The following is a 12,719-nucleotide window of genomic DNA, read 5'->3' as shown; positions in this document are numbered from 1 at the left end:
GATACGATCCGGTTTCAAATCCCGACGAAAAAACGATAGCAACAGCCCATTGATGTGTTGAAAATCAAGCTGAAGAAATTAAAATTATGATGATGGAAAAGAGATGTCAGATCGATGTGGAAAATGTCATGAGCATCACGAGATTTTCACCAGCGAAAACAATGAACATACCCGTGGTAGCTTGATGCTCATTGCTGATACGCAATGTAAGTGTTGTGTCTTTGGCTTGCTCTCAGGTACTTTATACTTATTATGTGTACTGTAATTTTGTATGTAATAAACTAACAAGCACAATACACATTAAAATACTCGGCCGCGCGCCAGCCGTACCGTGCCCTGCCGGGAGCCCTGCTCGACCGGCTGCTCGCAACACCTGCTTGTCCGAGCGCACAACACACACTAAGGCGGCGCTCTGGGACCAATCGAACGAGACAAACAAACACGACTCTGTTCGATAGGTGCTCTGTCAGCTGTTCGATGTCTTATAGACCTGTCATGATGCACTGCAATACGCCTTTCTTTTCGTCTCGAAAATGAAGCATTTTCATAGTTTAAATGAATATCCACCTACTTGGGGAAGATTCAACTCATAATTTACTAGTTATTCACATCTGTAATAACATCGAAATCATTCAAATTTAATATTGAAAAATGTAAACAAACGTCCATGCCAAAACACATACAGTGCATACACATGGATTATGTACACACAATAGTTTAATACGTTTCAATCCTTTATATTTGATGTTATAATTGATTGAAAAGTTTAACAATAATTATTGATAGCTATTTAAACAATTTGCACGCAATTTTAAGAAGAAAAAGAGACAAACTACGTAAACAAACTTAAAAATGTCCCGAATTGAATTCTATCTACTGTAGCTGTGAAGCGTTTGACAGCCAAGGTACTCACAGCACAGGTGGGTATCGAACATCACAGACAGAATCAACTGACATGTTCGACTCGACGTTTGTCTTGTTTGTTTGTTTGTGTCTGACAGTGCACCTCCATATGATTATATGGGTTTGTTCGTGTCGGATGTCGTGTTCGATTGCTGCTAGAGCGCCGCCTAAGCGGCCCGCGCTTAGTGTGCGTACGACAGTGTGCGTGACACACTGTCGTCCCCTGGACATTGACCAGTGGCAGCACAACTACCACGGCAAGTCCAGGGGTCGGCACGGCTGCCCACAACATCTCCCCCTTTTTACTTATCCGGAGGGGGTCGAACCGACACGCGCATATTCCATAAGGGGAGGGAATATCGGTGTGGTGACACCCTCCGGCCATAGACCCTTGTCCTGGGGCATTTTTGCGCAAATGCTGCTCCTAAGCTGCGACCCCGCTACCCGGCTACCGCAACGCTGCTACGACGTTGCAGGAAATCTCCCCGGCGGCGACCGTAATGTCCCGCTAGCCTCATCCGGCAGGAGAGCATTACCCAGCAACTCGTTCCGCACGCTGCTACGCTGCTGCTGGCGATCTCTCCGGCAGCGACCGGTTTGTCTTGCAAGCCTCATCCGGCTGAAGAGCATATCCCAGCAGCCCGTTATGGCATCCTGTAGCGGTGGTACAATTGCTGCAGCAAGGACGGCACACATTTCGCCCTTCACGTCGGGAACAACACGTCGGTGCTGCAACTGGGGACGGAATGCGACCTCCCCCTCTCTCCGACGAATAAAAACGGCAGCAGCGGGGCGGCATGGGACCTCGCCCCCTCTCCGTTGACACTATTGCTGCATCGGGGCGGCATTGGACCTCGCCCTCCTCTCCGTCCAACACGACGGCTGCAGCGGGGCATGGCATCTTGCCCCCTCTCCGTCGAACACAGCGGCAGCAACTCAGTGACCTCTCGCGTCACCAATGGCCCGGCAGCTAGGCAGAAAGACAATTCGCCTCTTACACTGCCGGCGCTCCTTGGGCTGCAGCCCGACGACACCTAGCGTCGCCGCAGATGGCCCGGCAATCAGGCTTCGACCTTTCCATTGCCGGCGCTCCCTGGGCCTGCAGCCCGGCGAATCAAACATCGCCGAGTGTGTGTGTGCGGCTGTCCCTTCTGTCCCCATCGCGGGACGACAGCCGGGGCCACGGTCTTAACGGCGGCGGCGGCAGCGGTCCTTGTCGAACGGCGTCCCACTGTCGCGGGGACCCGTGCGATCGCGTGCATCGCGATGGCGCCGGCTCCAACCGACGCGCTCGATCACGATGGTGACCGCGGGTTCTTCTAGGGATCCTCCTTACGCAAGAGGATCCCATCCTCGTCGCCACTGTTGTGTCTTTGGCTTGCTCTCAGGTACTTTATTACATACAAAATTACAGTACACATAATAAGTATAAACTAACAAGCACAATACACATTAAAATACTCGGCCGCGCGCCAGCCGTACCGTGCCCTGCCGGGAGCCCTGCTCGACCGGCTGCTCGCAACACCTGTTTGTCCGAGCGCACAACACACACTAAGCGGCCCGCGCTTAGTGTGCGTACGACAGTGTGCGTGACACACTGTCGTCCCCTGGACATTGATCAGTGGCAGCACAACTACCACGGCAAGTCCAGGGGTCGGCACGGCTGCCCACAACAGTAAGTGCGTCCTGACATGCCGAAAATAATGCGAGCGCTTGAGTTAAACGAGAAACTCTGACTGACAAGATGAGCTTAATGCCAGAGCAAACATAATCATGATTTATTGTGACTGTGGAACAATGCTGCCAAATGCCACTGTTTCAATCACAAACACTCATGACTGAGTCTCACCTTTGAAACGAAGCTCAAATCAGCTCACGTACACAACTGAAATGATCAAACAGTTGGTGGACCAATTACATGCTTGGTGACATTTTGGTTTGCACCCAACTCTTGGTCACTCGCTTGTGATTATCAATGACAGAAAATTGTCATGACCGAAATTCTTGGAATATATTTGCCATGTGATCCCAAGCAACAAAATGAGCATTCTTTCTCGCTCTGTCTGCTTTGATTGGCTTCAAGAACCAAAAGCAGCATGTGTTCTTGCTCTGTTTGATCCGACAATCATTCGCAAGCATCACATATCTCCCATGACTATCGTGATGATTACCAACATAAAATTTCGCGACCAGATGACTGACCAAAAGTTGGTTGCACAAAACGTCACCAAGCGTGTGATGAAATTGACAGTGACATTTTGCAGCACTGGGAATAAAATTTTGCAAGCGGTGAATAACTACATTTTCCTAGTTGGGATCAAATGTAAATATTGACATGTTTCACAATTACAGTGTTAAGTCAGCATATTTGTACGGTAATCTGGCACAGACGATTTATATGAAGCAACCGATGGATTCGAAATTAGTCCAAAAAAATACGTATGTCTGCTGAAAAAGTGTTTATATGGACTGAAGCCAATGGAACCAAGCAATAATCGAAGTGCTTCGGAGTTTGGGGTATCATCCTTCGGAAGCAGATTCTTGTCATTTTGTCAAGAAGAAACGTGGTCGTTGGTCATTCATATTGTTGTATGTGGATGATTGTTTCGATTGCTTTATATTCTGTATCTTCAGTACAAGCAACAAGCAACCTTGAAGCGACCCTGGTCGAAGTAAGAAACTATCTCGGAATTCGTATCGAACGAGAACAGAATGGACAATTTCTATTGGATTAAGCCTCAAACATTCGTAGGATTGCTACAAGATTCGGACAAGCTGATGCAAGAACGTCCCGTTTCCCAATAGACCCCGGTTACCTTAAAAAAAAACAGCAAAAGGAGGAGGAACTAATGCCTCGGAAGTACCATTTCCAAAGCTTGGTGGGTGCTTTGCTGTACGTTGCGGTCAACATGCAGCTCAACATTGCCATCAGTGCATCCATCCTGGGCGCAAAGTGAGCATTCCTTGCCAAGCTGACTGCACGGAGGCCAAGCAAATACCTAAATTAAATGGCAGGTATTACAGTATGAAATTGAAACTTGGTGAAGCATACGTTGATGCCTACTGGGCGGGAGACCATTAAGATCGAAAATTGAAAATTATCCGTGAAGATAACCAGAGCTGCATGGCAATGTTGTGGATGGAGGCATATCGACCGAAGGAGGATGTAGAAGAACCAAGCATATCGACACTCGGTACAATATTATTCGGGACCTGATGTACAAAAAAACATTACACCGATTCAATACTGCCCTTCCGAACTTATGATCGCTGGCGCATTAACAAAGGCGTTGTCAAAAGTGAAAATATATACCTGCTGGAAAAAGATGGAACTTAGATCGCTGCAGCATGAAGAGGAGTGGAGGAATCCAAGCATACAGGAATGAAGTAAACGAAATCATAGTAGCTATATATACATATGTTCAATAAAATTAGTTTGCATTTACCACTTGAAGAGATCAGTCTATTTTTACGGCGTTCCAAGAAAAACTAAGGTAACTGTACCAGTTTTCGGCAGGCTAGTGCAGCAATTTCACAAAAACTGTTCATACACCTACAATTTTTATTATTCTTTCATAAAAGTGATATTATTTTGGTTGATAAACTATCGTAATATGTTATGATATTTTTTATTTGCCGTTTCAAAGCCCTTTTTCACAAATATTCGTGAAAATGCAAACATTGGTTTTGCTCCTATTTTCGGCAGTTTGTTCCTATTTTCAGCATGATGTGTTCCTTTTTTCGGCATTGCGAATACGGGTCAGCAAATATTTTTAATGTTCAATGTTAATAGATAGAAAAAATGTTAAATGCATTTTAACACTCTTGCTTTGCTAAGATTGGTGTTAAACAACATAAAATTAATAATTAAAGTGCTTTTATGTGGACCCGTTTTAATAGCCTTTTTGATGTGACATATACACAGAGCAGCCATTGAAGAAAAGTGACAGCTTGACGGTTATAGCGTACGGCGCCGACAGGGTTACGCATAATTATTTTTCTCTTAAGTTATTGCATTTTTTATCATGAAATAGATGTTATTTGATACAAGAAAGGTCTACATACTAAGACATACGTCGACATACGCATTGTAGTGCTCTGGTCAACTTTTAAAGGAATATTCAGCCAAATCCAAGGTGTGTTATGTGCTCCTGCCGAAACTCGGAACAACAACATAGAGCTGTCATAAATAAACATTAACTGTGTACTTATTTTCAGTAGCATTTAAAGTGAAAAAAAAACTTGTAGCTTGTTTGGGATTTTAAAATCAAGATAAACAATAAATTAAATAAGCATAAAATCACCAAAATATACACCACTTTTTCATCGTTTTACTGTTCTGGTTCTCATAATCACAAAACCTGCCGAACTATTGGCTGACAGCAAATCTACCGAAAAAAGCACAAATTATTTGATGTTTCGAAAAATGCGCAATGAAACGGTGTAAAATTTCGTATGTGAATAACAAATACAAGTACACTTTCACTACAAAATTGTGTTTTGTGAATATTTTTACCGCATTTGTGCAGAATTTCACGTTTTTTGCTACCCTGCCGAAAATAGGTACACTGCCGAAAACTGGGACATTTACCTTACGTGATATTTTTTTGAAAAATAGTGTGAAGGAACATGTTTTTAGTTTTTGGACTGTTGATTCTAACGATGGCCGCAAATATCGTCTAAATCAACCGCCGACTCGTACGTACATCAGTTAAGATACGTACAGCAGTTGTGAACGAAAATTATTGTAATAATTTCTTTCCGTGTCTTTATAGTGCGTAGAATGGGAAGGGATGGGAATTATCCTGCAACACATTTGCAAGGCACTGAATGTACAGTTGAACCGCCTCAATATAGTTTGCGATTAGGCATCAATAAGCACACCGGGAAATATCTCACGACAAAAAAAATCCTCGCATTGTATGAAATTCGGCTGGCTCAATATTTGGTGGTAGCGTGTGAAAATTAGGTATTATAGATAATGAGATAATATGAGATAATATAATCGCTACTGTGATTCAGTTACGATCTGAACATCCTAAATTCTATGCTCCACCTGACGACGATAGCTTCACGGTTCCTGGCGACCAAGTTGACTGGATGGAAGCTGTCGAAAAGGAGTTCTTCCTTAAAATTACACTAGAAAGGTGTGCGGCCCAAACTACTGGACTACCATTTGTACATTTGCGTATTTCAGCATGAAACAGTTTTATTACATCTTCATCAGTATCAACTGTATTTTGTCAACTATACGATTGCTAGATCCACAATATAAAGACAGATCACACTATAATGTAAAAGTCAGTCTTAATTAAACCATCAGCTAGAACGGACATCTTTCGATTATGGGCCCAGACAAGCAGAAATAAGTGGCGGTTCACGGAATCCCGCAATTTACAGGAACAGGCTACGAAACATGGATGTTCTGGTTCGAAGCATATTTGAAAGCCTCGAAGGTATGGGACGCAGTCGTAAAAAATATTCCAGCAGAGGCTAGTTAAGTGGCGAAGTTCGAGAAAATGGACGCCAAGGCCAAGCCGTTGCTGGTGAGTTTCATCTCGGATGAGCACATGGGATGTATACAAGAGAAGACCACGGTGGAGGAAATGTGGAACTGTAGATGAAGTAACCCTGTGGAAACAAAGTAGTCGTGGAGCGATCGGTTCATTGTAATTTTTAGTTAGTCGCAAACCATCTGTTGAAGAGAAGGGCATATAAAAACTTGATAATACAACTTCTTAAGCGTTTCAAAGAACCGAGTTTCTTTAGGAATATTCTCGAAAATACATTCGCCAACAAGTCATCGGGAAGGCAGGTGATCATATGAAATCAAATGTCCCTTCCTTCAACTTAAGACGGGTTATCGTTGCGCGCTCAACTTTAACAGTTTGAGGATCTGGTTCGGCAACTTCGTGTAGCTGGATCAAAGCTACAAGAAAGCAATGTCTGTTCTGCCTTAAGCTTACCTCTTCCGGAGTCCTACGATCCCCTGATGACCACATTGTAAAATCTTCCTGAATCTCAGTCAACTTAAAAGTTAATAAAGACCCGGTTTCTAGGCAAATAATGTAAGCGCGCGCAAAGAATGGAAAATTTTGAAAAGAAGCCCACGGCATTCGTTGGAGACAATCGAAAAACAACATTAATTGGTTGTCTAGAAAAAAATGCACTCCCAAACAATAACACCAAATGTCAGAGCATTTTAAAGCAGCTAAACTACTTAACGAAGAACTATTATTTATTTGTTTGTTTATTTAACCATCGAACAAGCAAGTCCACTTTTATTTGCTCTCCGTTTGAACTGTAACATTGGTGAGGAGGAAAACTTCAGAAGCATCTCGAAGGTCACGAAAATGTCCGAAGCGGATCGTAGCTTACGTCAGATCAATTTAAAGCTCTCCGATTTGTCTGTGGACTCCAATCGCCACGGGATGCAGACATCTGAGCCAGATTGATTTCGAAACTGAAAACTTATAAAACTACAGTTATAGACTCTGAAAAACCTGGTGACAAAAGTGACTTTGACATTCTTTCACCAGGTTTTTCATCGTGTGACCAACCTCAAGCATACCACGCAGATGGTGGAGAGTATGGAGGCTTGCTCCGTCAACGCCATTTCGCGGAATCAGAGCCATCCCTCTTCGAATAATACCAACAAAGTACCCAAGACACCCTGCTAGAAGTATGGGGAACTGCGCTACGTATGCGAATGTCCGTTTGCATCACACACCTGTACTAGATGCGAGCAGAAAGCCCGCAGCATCAAAACCTCTCAAGCAATTGAAGCCCAAAGAAAACATGAAGACGAATGCATTTCCTTCCGACGTTGCGAACAGTGTAAATGCCAAATTCGTCCCGGTCGAGCTCAACGGGATAGCTGTCAAGCTTCTGCACGACTTGGTGTCCGACATCACCATCATTTCGAACGAAACATGGGCTACCATCGGACGACCACCCGTTCAACCAACCGATTAATCTGCGAAGAGATTCAAATCACTGACAGACGCTGTGATAGCAGGGTTTCAAGCCGAGATCACCATAAATAACGTGACAAAGACAGGGTGCATTTTCATCTCAGGTATCATCGATCTTAATGTTTTGGGTATCGATGCCATGGATCTGTTTGATCTGTGGTCCGTACCGTCATACATTAACCGTACATCCGGTCAGCGTAGTACATCAAATCTTAGTTGCTTGAGGTGATCAACGTATTGATCAGTTTCCAAAGATGCACAAAAGCGCTAGCGAAGATATACTTGAAGCCTGATGCCCGTTCATGCCCCGGCGTCATCGTGGACAAGGACGGTGTTCGGCCTGATTCGTCCAAAACAGAAGCCATTGCCAAGATGCCACAACCATGAAGGACGTGAAGCAACTTCGCTCCTACCTCGGAGCTATTAACTATTATAATCGATTCGTTCTGCAGATGAAGCAGCTCAGGACTCCCCTGGACGACCTGCTCAAGAAGGATGTTCGCAGGAACTGGACTAAGTAGTGTCAGAAATCTTTTGAGCAGCTCAATACCATTTTACTTTCGGACCTGCTGCTTAGTCATTATGACCCGTCTAAGCAGATCATATGGGTCTGCCGCGACGATGGTCTTGGCGCTGTCAACATGCATCGTTTTCTGACCAGTGAGGTGAAGGCAATCGCACATGCTTCACGTTCACTGACGCCAGCGGAAATGATCCACGGCCGAGTGGAGAAAGAAGCATTGGAGCTGGAATTCGCTGTCACACGTTTTCATAAAATGCGGTACGGACGACATTTCACTCTCCAAACCGATCACCGAAAGTTTTCGGCTCGAAAAAAGTATACCAGTCTATAGAGCCAATCGTCTGCAATGATGTGGTTGATTGCATATCCGAAGTTCATCGTAGAGATAGGCTTTGACACTTCTCCTGTACGACTTCGAAGACTTCCTCATCTGGTCATCAGCGCTGTGATGACATCAGCCGGGACAGGAAATGACGTAATGTCGAATCCGAAGCAATGACAGATTTATGATGAGTGACAGGCGATTCAAGGCGACTCCATCAAATGTGGCTGATAAACGCAAGTAGGCTATTCTATAGCAAGTGATTAGCTTCACACTTGCTGGCCATCCTTCGTTGAAGTACCTAAACACCGATCCTGATGTGAAGAAGTTCTTCGCCAGACGTGAGGGATTTTAAGTCGACAATCACCACCTCATGTTCGGCGATCAAATCGTCTTTCCATCAAAATTCCGGAAGGGAATTGTCCGCCAGCTACATCGTGGACATCTAAGAATGGAGCGGATGAAATCTCTGGTTCGCGGCCACATCTACTGGCAGAATGTCGACGACGATGTGACGCAATTCGTTCGTTAGTGCAATGCATGTGCTGAAGCAGCGAAGGCTCCGACGAAAGTAATCCTGGAATCATGGCCCCTCCCGGACCGGCCCTGCCAACGTGTACACGTGGATTTCACTGGCCCAATCGCCGGATATCAATATTTCGCGCCACCTAGAGTAGGCATCTACAATCACGAAATTGTTCGCACTACATCTGTGCTGATAAGAACGTTGGACATGCTTCGTGAAACATTCTTCCGTTACGACAATCCGGACACGCTAGTCTCGGATAACGGAACGCAGTTTATGAGCGAATAGTTTCAACCGTTTTGAAACGGACATCCACACGGCGTTTTGTGAGAATGACCTCAACCATATTAGCACTGCTCCATACCACCCGCAGTTAAATGGCCGAGCTGAGCGTTTCGTGGATTCCCTCCTTAAACGCGACCATAAGAAGCTAGGTGATAGGTGTTGATCGGTACACTGAAACGTCTATAGATGCTCTATTGTTGGTAATTTCGTAACAGGAATACACTAAAAAGAACATCTCCAGCAAAAATGTTATTAAAATGAGCGATTCGCACTACGTTGGATCTGTTGAGGAAACCTTCTCTTCCGACTGTAGCCGTTAATCACAAACAAAATTAGCAATTCAACAAACGACATACAGCGGTCAAGTGATAATTTAAAGAAAATGACTTGGTGTATGTTGAACAACACGTACAGAACCAAGTCATGGGTTCCTGGTCGAGTCATCGAATCAAAAGGACATAATGGCTGATATTACTGAATCCGTTCGTAGCGAGAACGTATGGCGCTCACGTAAAATTCTAGGGATGACAACACATTTCTTGAGCCCGGTCTTACAACGCCATTGTGAAAAACTGTAGCAACCATCTAGTACGTTAGGAAAATGAGTGTCGGGACGTACGCCGCCGCTACGAACGGATTCAATAATACCAGCCAATATATAATAGAATAAGTGATTTACAAGGAATTTGTTTGATATCCCATAAATGTTCAGTGGTTTTAATGTTGAAAAATCTTTATCATAAATGTTTAAATTACGCTTGATTTTGAATTTAGTAAAAATTTGCGTATGGATACCAGGTTATTGTAACAATTTTTTGTGTTTGTGTTTATTTTGAGTGAGGATAAGAAAATTAATCCTACTAAGCGCTCAATCGAATGGAGCAATAGAACGACGTAATCTAGGCATTATTAAGGCAGTGGCAGCAGATAATGTAGAAGGGTAAAACATTGGAGAGTTGCATTATAGGAGATGATGTTTTTTGGTGTATACCGTAAACCGACAAAAATTACAAATGGCGTTAAGGATCTTTTTCATGTTTGTGGACATCTTGACAAACATTAGATCGTAACGACGTTACGGGAGAAGAATGCGGTGTCAAAGCTAGTAAGCAAACCATTTTTAGACAAACTTTGGGGACAAAAGAAAGCAATATTGCAATCAGGATGATATAATGACAATTACTAACCAAACGATTAAGACCGATCTTAGTTATTTTAGCGAAAGATATGCAGTGCTATCAAAAGAGGTTGCAACGGAAGTTATAAGCGTATCTGGTACGAAAATGAAATATAAGCGATATGACAGGGAAGAACGTTCGCCAACATCGATTGTCTTTGGATGGCTAACGGCATCAGTTGTTGCATCCTGTCGAGAAACAGACTTTCAAAGACCAAATAGGTTAAAAGTTCGGTCTATATATCATATTTGATGATTCAGGGAAGTTGCTGAAAGATTTAGGCCAGCGGTCGACAAACTTTTTTTCCGAAAGAGCCAATTTCGCGATCGCGAAATTCCGATTCGTATATTTTGGGCCAATTGCATCAATATACGAATTCAAAGGAGGCCGAAATTTGTATCCGAAGAAGAAGTATCCTCGAGGTTTGACATTCCGTCAAACATAAAAAAAACACATTGAATGGGCGCTCAAAAAGTATTCGTCAATGTGAATATTGGCCACCATAAATAATGACCTACCTTTAAAATAATGGCATGTTTTACCATAACATAAATCAACCAATCCTCGACAAATACCTAGTATGCCATGAACGAAATTGTAACTTTTCTACCCATGACGTAAGTTTACTGGACACATCGAGGACAGAGACAACTTTTCAAGAACGGAAACAAATTGTGTCCTTACATAATCAATGCAAGTCAGCATATCAGATAGCAAGGCTTGTGGGGAGACCTCGTTCTACAATTCAAACAATGATAGACCGCTTCTCCGTCTATAAAACATTCGAAAATAAGTTCCGAAGTGGTCGTCCTCGAGCGTTAACGCACTAAGAATCGGTCATTTTGTAGCGATAAGTGTAGCCCACCTCAAAGTCCGGACCTTAATCCAATCGAGCATTTGTGGAAGATATTGGACGATGCAATACAAAAACGGTCGATTTCGAACAAACAAGAACTTAAACGTGCTTTGTTACAAGAATGGGATAAAATAACACCCTCCGTCACGACAAAACTGCCCTGATTCTCCATGGCATAGATGCGACCAGTCTTAAATGCGTAAGGGTATCCAACTAAATATTAATTTAAAAACTTTCACTTCAGAATATCTAAAACCACCCAAATAGACGAATAGTTTTTTAGCACCCATCCAATGTGTTTTTTTTTACGTTTTTGAAGTGTATTTTTGTTATAAAACTACTAAAATATCTCGTCCGGATATCTCGTCGTTCTGTCTCGCCTCCGTGGTGGACGGACGCCACCCGAGACGGAGCGGGACAGGCTCGAACACATCGTGTCCGATCTCTTCCCCCAGCACCCACCCCTCGTCTGGCCAGAAGCGGCAGACATCGTGGGAGACGAGCACACAGGAACGGTAGCAGCAGTGACCGACCAGGAGCTTCAATTCATCGCGCGACGCATGGCCAACAAAAAGGCCCCGGGATTCGACGGTATCCCGAATGCGTACCAGGACTGCCTCGTTAATGGTACGTTTCCTGAAACGTAGAAGAAGCAGCGCCTTGTACTCATCCCGAAGCCAGGAAAACCCCCAGGATTAAGCAGCTCGTACCGGCCCCTGTGTATGTTAGATGCACTGGGCAAGGTGCTTGAGCGCTTGATCCTGAACAGACTGCACGAGTTCCTGGAAGATCCGGAATCACCGTGACTGTCGAACCGGCAGTATGGTTTCCGCAGAGGGCGCTCGACCATCGGTGCCATTCAGAGGGTTGTTGAGGCCGGCCAGTGTGCGATGTCGTTTGGTCGCACGAACCGACGCGACAAACGGTTCCTCCTAGTCTGCGCTAGACGTTAGGAACGCGTTTAATACAGCCAGCTGGCAGGCCATCGCCACTGCGCTGCAGGTGAAAGGTGTTCCCGCCGGCCTCCAACAAATCATACACAGCTATTTCCAGGACCGGGAGCTGGTGTATGAAACCTCTGATGGCCCGGTAGCTCGGTCCGTCACGGCAGGGGTTCCACAGGGGTCTATCTTAGGCCCCACCCTGTGGAAC

The sequence above is a fragment of the Anopheles gambiae genome, chromosome 2 (genome assembly GCF_943734735.2).
Source record: "Anopheles gambiae chromosome 2, idAnoGambNW_F1_1, whole genome shotgun sequence".
Lineage (NCBI taxonomy): Eukaryota > Metazoa > Arthropoda > Insecta > Diptera > Culicidae > Anopheles > Anopheles gambiae.
This window is presented reverse-complemented; position numbering follows the sequence as displayed.